Here is a 12,629-nt window from a genome sequence, read left to right on the forward strand (position 1 = left end):
TATGTGTGTGTGTGTGTGTGTCTATATAAATAAATAAAAAATAAGAAGTATACATTCTAGTTTAGAGAAAATGACGTAAGGAGCCTTCGCTGTTGTAACTGTTATGAGAAAGAAAAGGAACTAGAAGTTGAAAGGAAGATAATCCATCTTTTTTTTTTCTTTTTTTGTGTGTTCGTGCTTAAACGCACATATACATGCACAGATACATACATATATGCTCACATATACATAGGCGCTCACACACGCACATCCAAGTATATGGGCGTATACATACAACTAGGTACACAGCGCATACGCACATGTATGGACGAATATATACATATATATGTATGGGAACTCATATACGCAGGTATATTACACATTCCATCTATTTTATTAATACTATATATATATATATATATATATATATATATATATATATATATATATATATATATATATATATATATATATATATATATATATATATATATATATATATATATATATATATATATATATATATATATATATATATATATATATATATATATATATATATATATAATGGAGAAATTATACATGTATAAATAGATGATATGTGGTTAGGGCACCGAACTCGCGGTCATAGGATCAGGGTTTCGCTTCCCAGACCGAGCGTTGTGAGTGTTTATTGAGCGAAAACACCTAAATTTCCACGAGGCTCCGGCAGGGGATGGTGGCGAACCCTGCTGTACTCTTTCACCACAACTTTCTCTCACTCTTACTTCCTGTTTCTGTTGTGCCTGTAATTCAAAGGGCCAGCCTTGTCACGCTGTGTCACGCTGAATATCTCCGAGAACTACGTTAAGGGTACACGTGTCTGTGAACTGCTCAGCCATTTGCACGTTAATTTCACGAGCAGGCTGTTCCGTTGATCGGATCAACTGGAACCCTCGACGTCGTAAGCGACGGAGTGCCAACAACAACAACAAATAGATGATGAGTAAAGCACCGGCACAGTTTCGATTACCTGTTGTTATCCGTTGATTTATTGCAGGAACTTCGCAGTGGTGGCTAGGGTAACAGTATTAATAAAATAGATGGAATGTGTTATAGATTTTATTGGGTACAACACATGTTTCGATCCGTTCTAGGTCTCTTCGGGTACATCAATAAAAAAAAGTCTCACTAGATATTTCTTGAGTCGACTTACTTACAGCTATATGTCCATCAAATTCGAGAATGAGTAAAAATAGAGAAAAATTATTGAAACCCCAAAAATTCAAATTTGAACGTGAGAAGTATACAAGGCGGCAAGCTAGCAGAAAAATTATCACACCGGGCTAAATGCTTAGCAGTATTTCGTCTGCCGTTACGTTCTGAGTTCAAATTCCGCCGAGGTCGACTTTGCCTTTCATCCTTTCGGGGTCGATAAATTAAGTACCAGTTATGCACTGGGGTCAATGGAATCGATTTAATCCCTTTGTCTGTCCTTGTTTGTCCCCTCTATGTTTAGCCCCTTGTGGGCAATAAAAAATTTTTTTTTTAAATAAAAAAAATAAATAAAAAATAAGAAGTATACATTCTAGTTTAGAGAAAATGACGTAAGGAGCCTTCGCTGTTGTAACTGTTATGAGAAAGAAAAGGAACTAGAAGTTGAAAGGAAGATAATCCATCTTTTTTTTTTCTTTTTTTGTGTGTTCGTGCTTAAACGCACATATACATGCACAGATACATACATATATGCTCACATATACATAGGCGCTCACACACGCACATCCAAGTATATGGGCGTATACATACAACTAGGTACACAGCGCATACGCACATGTATGGACGAATATATACATATATATGTATGGGAACTTATATACGCAGGTATATTACACATTCCATCTATTTTATTAATACTATATATATGTATATACTCACACACTTACACGCTCACATGCACAAATACGTTCACACATTTGCACCCGCTCTCACACACAAACACACTCACGCACTTATACATGCAAATGAGTGTGCGCCCGTGCGTGCGTGTATTTTAGTATAACACGATTAGTATTATAATTTCTGCTCTAACACAAGTATAAGGCAGTATTATTATTATCATTATTGAGTGAGAGAGCAGTGCATGCCATCAAAGTGACACTGGGGTAAAATATACGAAGCCCATTATACCCGTCTTGACTACCCGTCTGATAAGGGCACACCAAGCACATGCATCACAACCATATGTGCACGACATGGTGATCTCATATCAAGATAAACAGCGCATGACTTCGCAAGTGGGGCCCAGTTAGAATTTTCTTCAAGTCGAGTAGCCCATCCCGCTCAAAAGGTCCCTGAATAAGCTTTGTTTAAGGATGTTGAGCAAAACACCCATGTTTCCAAAGGCGAATTATTCAAACCCCAAAGAATTTATCTCAATGGCTATGAGGCTCCCCCACTACTTCTGCTCATGATCAGAGATGCACATATCGTCAGCGACCAGGGGACATGCTCAACTGGTTAAGGTCAAACATCTGACAAGCAAATCTGTGGTATTAAGCAGAATATTTGCTGTAGCCCATGTTTAATACAAAAACAAAACAATGTACATGATAACACTTCCAACCAATTATGATCAGAAGCCATGAGAGCCACTGCCTGGTACTGCATCCGAGCGACGAACGTTCCTACCTTTCCGGACAAAACCTTTTGTAACTTTCGTCCTGTCTTTGTCCTTACATGTTTTTAATTGATATTAGCCCTTGTGGCCAATAAAACGAATTAATTATTATTATTGTTGTTGTTGTTGTTGTTGATGATGATGATGATGATGATGATGATGATGATGATGATGATGATGATATATGATGATGATGATGATGATGATGATGACGACGACGTTGATGTTTTTTTTTAAGGTAGAGATATTTTAACATCGCATTGAAATCAGTTTATCAGTTACAATATTCCTTCTCATGACAATTTTCGTGTTTTCATACGTTATCAGTTCCTGTTATCAGTTCTGATAGAGCAGAGTTTAATTTCAAAGACATTTGAGTCATCACCAACTCGTCTTCTTGTGAAGGTGATTTCATTTATTTTCACTTCTACTCTTTAAGAACGCCGTCTGTGATTTGAGGAAAGATTTGCTGCTATTTCATGTAGCTTGACTTATTTCATAGAGGCACCCACATTGTTAAAATTCAATATACATTTATTCTATTAAGAGCTCAACTTCAAATTTGACTGCCGATTGTAAATATTCTTTTCTACTCTAAGCACAAGGCCCGAAATTTGGTGGGAGTGGGCAGTCGATTTGATCGACCCCAGTACGCAACTGGTACTTAAATTATCGACCCCAAAAGGATGAAAAGCAAAGTCGACATCGGCGGAATTGCCAATTGTAAATATCATTATACTACTGTGAAAGTTTTTTACAGCAAGCGGCGTAGATCGAACCAGTAGATTCATTTTTACTAATACTTCCCTACTAAAAGTGTGCAGTTGTGGCTGTGTGTTATGAAGTTTGCTTTCTAGCTACATAGTTCCAGGTTCAATCCCATTGCGTGGTACCTTGGACAAGTGTCTTCTACTACAGCCTTCGGACCGACCAAAGCCTTGCGTGTGTGTGTGTGTGTGTGTGTGCGCGTGTGTGTGTGTGTGTGTGTGTGTGTGTGTGTGTGTGTGTGTGTGTGTGTGTGTATGCGTGTGTCCTCCACCACCACTTAACAACAGGTAGGGGTTTGTTTATGTAACCGTAACTTAGCAGTTCAGCAACAAAGACCGCTAGATTAAATACAGAGTTTACAAATTCAAATACCGTGATCGATTTGTTCGACCAAACCCTTCAAAGCAAAACCTTCCTGCATATCCGGTTTTACTTAGAATGACTTTCTCCTAGAACACATGCTTTAACAAAAGCTAAGCAGTGGCTCAATGCTAGTGGTCTTTCAGCACGCCGAACACAAACTACGAATTTCTGAGTGCCTGGGCTATTGCTAGATAGTCGTTGAATCTACAGTGGATTCACCCGTCTTGTTTGAAGGTCTAGTTCTTTTTTTATCTACCCGTAACTTTGAAGGGTTGGTCGAACAAATCGATCCCGGTATTTGAATTTGTAAATTCTGTATTTAATCTAGCGATCTTTGTTGCTGAACTGCTAAGTTACGGGTACATAAACAAAGATCGGCTGGGTTTCTAGCAAGCCGCCTCGCCAGGCTCATTGCGGATTCCAAATATTGATGGGAACCTATATTCTGAACATTGATGTAACGGTACGATAGACTGAACACTTTGTTCGGGTGAATGATTAGAGGACACCTAAATAGATGCTGTATGGTGAATTCGCTTGTGACCCCAGTAGAAAACAAGACCAGGGTTTAAGGATTATGAAAAGTTTTCTTTGAAGGCATGTGAGATATGGAAGGTCAATTAGGAAAGCAATGCTTGTCGTCGCCATCAATGGAGGTAACAAGAAAGGGAGGAACTGGGCATTTTTGAACAAACACGCTTTTGCATGCAGAACTTAAACAAGCTGCTCCAAAGCGCACTGCCAGAGTAGTGAATGGGCGAATTTCATCTGCAGCATATGCGGATATGTCTGCCTATCGAGAGCTGGGGTCATTAGTCACCAGCGGAATCACAAGTGTAAAGTACAATTTTGTGAGTTTACCGTGCTTTTAGTCGTCAGTGATAATCTTCTTCAGTCACGAAGGACAATCATCATCATGTATATGTGTATGTCTGTTGTGTGTATATATATTGCGTAGCACCTTGGGCAAGTGTCTTCTACTATAGCCTCGGACCGACCAAAGCCTTGTGAGTAGATTTGATAGATGGAAACTGAAAGAAGCCCGTCGTATATATGTATGTATATATATATATGTGTGTGTGTGTGTGTGTGTGTGTGTGTGTGTGTATTTGTGTGTCTGTGTTTATCCCCCCAACGCCAGCCCATTTTTGCACTCCTGATCAAGCTGGAGTGTCATTTCCTAATGTAACAACCATATGAGTACGAACGTCCTTGGAAGCTAACGCTTTTTCTGCAGGTACTTGGTAACACCACGATGCCAAATTTTGTCCATTTCCAAAAGAAGTCGTCACTGTTACTTTCGAACTGTTCTTTGGATAGTCAGATGTTAGTTTACCTGAAAAGAAACAATGGAGTTGTTAATAAGAAGGAGGGAAATTGACGCATGCCCGATTTCACAGCTCGGGCGTCACCCTTTTATTATCAGCCTATGAATTTTTCAGCCCAACGTCAAACGTATGTATGCAGATATATATATATATATATATAGTTGAAATTTATAGAAAACAAAAGACGAAGGCAAGTACATGAACAACAAGCAAGTGTTTTAGTTCGACGCTCGAGAAAATGAAGAAGTCTCACCCAAAACATATAACATCACCAGTGAAACATTGTGACGGTTATAATGACACTGCCAAACGGAAAATCACCTGGGAGAGACCTTTTGTAGGCTACTGGTGCAAAATGCTCACGTTCTACAGGGACATTCTTACAAACATGCTTAAAAAGACATTGGACGCTGAGCTAGATGTACCAGATTGGCTGACGACTGCATGGATTACTCTTCACCGAAAGAACAAAGAGACCCATGTGGCCAAAAATTATATGCCTATAGCTTGCCTCAATATTATGTACAAACTGTACACAGGCTGTCTGAATATGTTTCTCCGAGACCGCTGCCAAACAAATTGTGTGTTAACCGATGAACAGGCAAGAGGAAAGAAAAAAACATGGGACTGTACTGAACTGCTCTTCCTCGGCAAATCTGCCTTTCAGGAAGCCAAGCAACATCGCCATAATAGTATGGCTAGATTACAAGAAGGCTTTGGACTCTATCTCACTCATGGGTGACAGAATCACTACACCTTGCCGAACTACCAGTTGCTATAGTGAAAGCTATTGAAAAACTGACTGCAACCACTAAAGCAACATCTATCTTTACAAACAGAATTAAACTATCAGCTTAATTCTTTGCAACTATATCAGGTCTATGATAGTTTATCTGTAATGTTGTTTGTACTGGCAGTGAATTTTTTGCCACCTCTGATAACACGCTGCTTATTCAGAAAAAAATTATATCACTCCTACATATCTTTGTTGATGACCTATATTTACATTCAGGTAATATGACCAGCATCAAGAGACAATTAGAACTAGTCACAACATTCTCATGGGATATGGGAACAGAGTTTGGGTAACATAAATGCTCGTACATGATAGTCAGTCGAGGAAAAATCGTCGACCAGGCAGACAACATGTACAACAACATGTTTATCTTCCCTATCTCAAATTGTGTAAGCTATAAGTACCTCGGAATCTATGAGAATGTTACCTACATTGGTTCTGTGATTAAAGCTGCTATAATAATAAAAGAGTACTTTTGTAGACTCCAGGAAATATGGAACTCCGATCTGTTTGCATTTAACAAGGTCATAACTCACAATGCTTTTGAAGTATGGGATATTCGACTCGGAAATCAATGAGATGCGCAGTATAGACATCAAAACCAGAAAGGTATTGACTACCACTGGCAACTTTCACATTAACAGTGACACCGATAGGATTTATGTGGATGTTTGGTGTATTTTTGTCCTTCCTGTTAAACAAGAGAGGCAAACATACCACTAAAGGTCCATCTATATATATATAAAACAAAGGATATGTGTGTGTGTGTGTGTGTGTATGTGTGTGTGTGTGTGTGTGTGTGTGTGTGTGTGTGTGTGTGTGTGTATGTGTGTGTGTGTGTGTGTGTGTACGCGTGTATCTGTGTGTGTGTCTGCGCGTGTATCTGTGTCTGTGTGTGTAGTATGTATGCATTCTCCCCTGTTCGTTGATTTTTGAGATGGCTGAAACAAAGAAACATCATGCTTCCGGGAAATTCCATTTTCTGCTGGGGAAAACGGTGACCGAAACAGTTCTCATGCTTCAAACAGCTTACAAGAACGCTGCCAAGAGCAAACACAAGTTTACGAGTGGATTTCGCGCTTTAGAAATGGTCACTTGTCGCTTGAAGACCAACCTTATTCAGGTCGATCGTCGACCTCCCGAACGAATGAAAGCATTATGAAAATTCATGAACTGATCTTGGAGGACCGTCACCGAACAATTGACGAACTTGTTGATATGACTGGCGTGTCCTGGAATTTTGAGCTAGGAATTGCGAATGAACAGAGTTGCAACAACATTTGTGCCTCGCTTGCTTACGGAAGATCAAAAGCAGTCACGACTAAATGCGTGTCATGAAGTGAAAGAACAGTTGGAAGTTGATCCGGACCTTTTTTCGAAGGTCATCACTGATGAGGAATGCCACTGCTACGGAATATGCAGATGTAGAGCAGGTGAAGAAAAAAAAACGACGAAGGCGTTAAAAGGCATAACTTCGCAAGAATTCCAGCACTGCTTCGAATAGGGGAAAACACGCCTTGACCATTGCATTGCTTCAAATGGAGAATAATTTCAAGCCGATAAAAGTGTAAAGATGTAAAACTAAGTGAAAAATATAATATTGCAAAATTCCGGTTTCTTTTGGGTACCCCCTCGTACATACATACATACATACATACATACATTACATACATACATACATGCATACATACATGCATACATACATACATGCATACATGCATACATACATACATTCATAATACATACATACCCACACGCACATACACATACATACATACATACATACATACATACATACATACATACATACATACATACATACATGATGGCCACCCTCTCGTTATCGAGTATGACCATTGCACGAAGCTTAACCGTTAACGGTGCTGTGATCGAATGTGACTTTTTAACCCAGTCAAAGATCTACAATATCTTGTACAGAATTGACAGCTAAAACCTTTACTGGCAATAGCCGGCTGTAGTTGTAATTGGGCTTCATGTACCTTTGTATGTCGTTTAAGTCCTCTTGCCGAATCACACTCCTTTCCACATGCCTGACAGATATGATTAGTATGGTGTGTAGCACGGCCTGGTAGTCAATCATCGGTTTCGCTTTATGACTACGAAGATGACTCTTGAGTCCAGCTTTACTGAGGCAGAGTCTTGCGCAGAGACTGCATGGAAGACCCTTACCGTCTGGAAGTGCAACAGCAATGCTCTTCCTGACATCCCTCCTTACTTTTTCATGCGCAACTCGAGATTTCTCAAAAGTAGCTGTCCCCTCATGTACAATCCTTCTCCACCTGCTACGGTCAATAACTATGCCCTCCCATGTGTCAGGAGAGATGCTAGCATCTCTCAAGGAAGCCTTCAGCAAGTCTTTATACCTCTTTTTTCGATTTATGTGGAGGTCGTTCTCCTTTAGCTAACTCTCCATAAAAGAGTTGTTTTGGCATCCTTGAATCTTTCATCCTGACTAGATGACCACTCCATCTGAGCCTTTGCCTCAACACAAGAGCTTCTATACTTTCACACAGAGATCTTTCCAATATCTCAAGATATTCCCACTTAATACCATAGATCCGTCTGAGACACATCTGATGGAAACGTTTCAGTTGTTTAAGGTGGTATCGATATGTGACCCACGTCTCGCAGGCATAAAGAAGAGAAGAGAGCACACACGCCTTGTCCACCTTTATCGTTGTCTTCCTGCATATGTCTCGGCGACTCCAGAGGCGCCTTTCTAGCCTTCCGAAAGCATCATTTGCTTTCCGAATTCTGTATGGAATTTCATTACCCAAATTGCTCTATCTATTAACAGTGATTCCCAGGTAGACAAACTGATCAACTACACCAAGTCGTTTACTATACACGTAGATATTTAGTTCACTATACTGCTTACCAGGGGCAGGTTGGTACATGACAACAGTTTTCTTGAGACTGACTGTCAATCCTAAGGCAGTGCAAGCATCAGAGAATGCATTCAAAATGTGTTGCATATCAACCTCTGTGTGCGCTACTAGATCACAATCATCTGCATACAAAAGGTCTCTTATGATAGAGGTAAATACCTTTGTTTTTGCAGCAAAGCACCTGATATTAAATATGCTGTCAGAGGTTTGATAATGGATGTAAACACCATATCTGCAATTTTTGAACGCAATACAGAAAATCATCGCAAAATATATGGCAAATAGGCTCGGTGCCAGAATATCCCTCTGTTTCACTCTATTTTGTATTGAGATGGGCTCCAACATTTTACCTCTAATATTAATTCTACCCTTCATGTCTTCGTGAAAAGACCTAACCAAAGCAAGGAACTTTTCAGGACAACCAAATTTCTAGAGGACTTTTCACAGTGCATTTCTAGTAACGATATTAAAGGCTTTTGTCACATCGACAAAAACCTGATATAAATCCAGACCCTGTTCCACACACTTCTTCTGAAGCTGTCTAGCTGAGAATATCACATCAGAAGTGCCGCGTCCCACACGAAAGCCAGATTGACTTTCTGGAAGAATACAATCTGCAACGTATTTCAGCAGACGATCCAGAAGTACCTTGCATAAAACCTTTCCTATGACAGAAAGCAATGATATTCCCCTATAGTTAAAACAATCATTCCTGTTGCCCTTTCCCTTATATAAGACTACTCTCCAGTCCTCAGGTACAGATTCACTAGCCCATATCCTACCAAACAAGGAGTGAAGTTGCTACAGAAGTTTCCCACCGCAATGCTGCAAAAACTCCGCATGTATGCCATCCATACCCGGAGATCTCCCATTATTCATCCGTCAGACAGCCACCGCAACTTCTTCCGACATCGGTGGTTCCGCGAGAGCTGCCTTCACAGGTATTCAGGGATGAGATTGAGAACATCCTCACTAACTACAGACTGCTGATTCAAAAGTTCATCAAAGTGTTCACGCCACCTTCGCAGAATTCCTTGTGAATCACTAAGAAGTTCTTTACTATCCTCGCTTCGAAGGGATAGTAATTACAGTCCACGTGTTAAAATCCCTACCCGCTCTAGCATCAAAGTCACCCAGTACGATGACTTTGTCTGCCCGAGGGATATTTCTCATAATGCCCTTCAAAGCATAGTAGAAAGAAACTTCTTCGTCATCAGTATAGCACATAGTTGGAGTATACACACTCACCAACGTCCCATAATTTCCATAAACCAAAGGAATTCTCATGGACATAAGACGCTCGTTAATCTCGACTGGGAATTTATTCAACTTGTCCACAAGAGTATTCTTAACAGCAAAAGTCACTCCAGCCTCTCCTCTAAACTCTTCATCTCTCCCTTTCCAAAAGAATATATATTTTCCACAAGATTCTGTAAGATGACGATCCCCAGCTAATCACGTCTCAGATAAAGCAACAATGTCAAGATCATAGCGTCGAAGCTCATTTGCAACAAGAGCAGTCCTTCGTTCAGAACATTCTGACGACTCGCGGTCAAGCAGTGTCCGTACATTCCAACAGCCAATATTCAATATTTTATTTGGTTCTATCACAGTAGCACGATGACGGTCGGGTTCAGACTGTGATGCTCTGGATACCCTGCCAAGCCAGACTCTTTCATCTGATGTGGTTCCAGAGTCCTTACTGGCATTTATTTTTACACTGTTTTGGTACATCATTGATTGTTTACTTTTTAAGGTTACAGCACTATCAACAATTATCAATTAGTTAATTAATTATTCAATCAATCAATGTTGTTATCGTGCAGTGCCTGTGCAAAAAGATTTTTTTTAAGTGAAGAAAGGCTGTGCACTGAGTCAATCCCACTTACTAAGCAACAACAGCCATAACCCGAAAAGAAGAACAAGTCAACATCATCGGTAACCACTGAGCCGCAGGTTTTATGTCGGAGTTAACCCAGTTACCTGACTTGCCTTCTCCTAAAAGGATGCCCTAACAAGGGCTAGGGGTCCTTCACTCCCAATGGTTTAACCGTGCGACCAGGTATTCAGTCCGATTATTTCTATACCCCCGCGCAAGATACAGCCAAAAGCTGGATAAAATAGATATAAGAAAAAAAAACACGTACTATATATAAAAAACATTGATATACAATATATATATAAAATATACGATATGGAATGCATTACAAAATATATAATGAACAAACTATTTAAAATATACAATATATAAAATTAGTGATTAAAAGTAGGATTTACAGTAAATACATAATTACACACATATTGAATGGCCGTTGACTCCCAAGAGTTCCTCTGCCCTTTGACGGGTTTCGTTTTTCATCCCCCAGGGTGTCCAATAAACATCCTCCTCACCAAGTGGGGTTGCCGGTTTAGTCGCCGACGGCTCGACCATGCCACAGGTCGTACTGGGTTACATGTTACCAGTAGCACTCGAAAGTGACCTGACATAACATACATACATACATACAAACATACTTACATACATACATACATGCATGCATACATACATACATACATACATACATACATACATACATACATACATACATACATACATAAAGAGAACAGTTGTGGAATTCAAATGCCCAGCGAATGCTAACATAAAGCTAACGATCAATGAAAAAGAAAATACCTTCGCTAAACTATTTAGGAATCTGTAATTATTGGACCACTGGGACAAGTGTGACACACTGTCTAAATACCCATCTTGAGAAGTTAGGCTTCTCAAAACCAGGAAAGAAAAAAATGATTCGAAGACTACAAATCTAAACCATCACTGGGACTGTAAAAATCTGTATAACTTTCCAGAAGTATGTAAGTATATATGAGCATGTCTCGGCATGCAGTTATATGTATGAGAATACATACATAAAATAAAACATACAAATCTATTCATATACAAACATACAACAATACCCTGTTGATGTTGTTGAAATTCCAGTGAAGAGGCCTTGGATCTAGGTTAGAAACCGGTTGTTTCTCCATTGGCAAGAAATCTTAAAATAAAACTGTATAATGAGATACATACATACATACATACATACATACATACATACATTTTGGCACTCCGTCGCTTACGACATCGAGGGTTCCAGCTGATCCGATCAACGGAACAGCCTGCTCGTGAAATTAACGTGCAAGTGGCTGAGCACTCCACAGACACGTGTACACTTAACGTAGTTCTCGGGGATATTCAGCGTGACACAGTGTGACAAGGCTGACCCTTTGAATTACTGACACAACAGAAACAGGAAGTAAGAGTGAGAGAAAGTTGTGGTGAAAGAGTACAGCAGGGTTCGCCACCATCTCCTGCCGGAGCGTCGTAGAGCTTTAGGTGTTTTCGCTCAATAAACACTCACAACGCCCGGTCTGGGAATCGAAACCGCGATCCTATGACCGCGAGTCCGCTTCCCTAACCACTGGGCCATTGCGCCTCCACACATACATACATGCATACATACATACATGCATACATACATACATACATACATACATACATACATACATACATACATACATACAAACAAACATATAGATTTACTTACCCGAAGGAGTATTATATGATTAAATAGTAAAGTGTCTGGGAGATGGAGTTTTCCTGGCAACTGAAATAGTACTAATCATGAACTAATACTTTTTACTTATCGCATAGATATTTCTAGTTCGCATATTTATGATCGCTACAAAAACATGTTATTTTCCAAACCCTTTTGTCTTAATTAACATTCACCATGATATATTGAGATATTGTGGAAAATATATATTGTTAGGTCAACTACAACAATTGACCT

General features: G+C 39.6%; 1 long non-coding RNA gene across 1 annotated transcript; it reads right to left on the reverse strand.

Moving 5' to 3' along the window:
* Window positions 1–576: 576 nt before the first annotated feature.
* On the reverse strand, window positions 577–12,629 carry LOC149134358 (uncharacterized). Its single transcript, XR_016242850.1, has 2 exons — window positions 12,384–12,629; window positions 577–5,102 (listed from the first exon to the last, which is right to left on the reverse strand). It is a non-coding gene; the product is annotated as an uncharacterized LOC149134358 (long non-coding RNA).

This window comes from Octopus bimaculoides, chromosome 8 (assembly GCF_046866305.1).
Source record: "Octopus bimaculoides isolate indiv1 chromosome 8, ASM4686630v1, whole genome shotgun sequence".
NCBI classification, from domain to species: domain Eukaryota; kingdom Metazoa; phylum Mollusca; class Cephalopoda; order Octopoda; family Octopodidae; genus Octopus; species Octopus bimaculoides.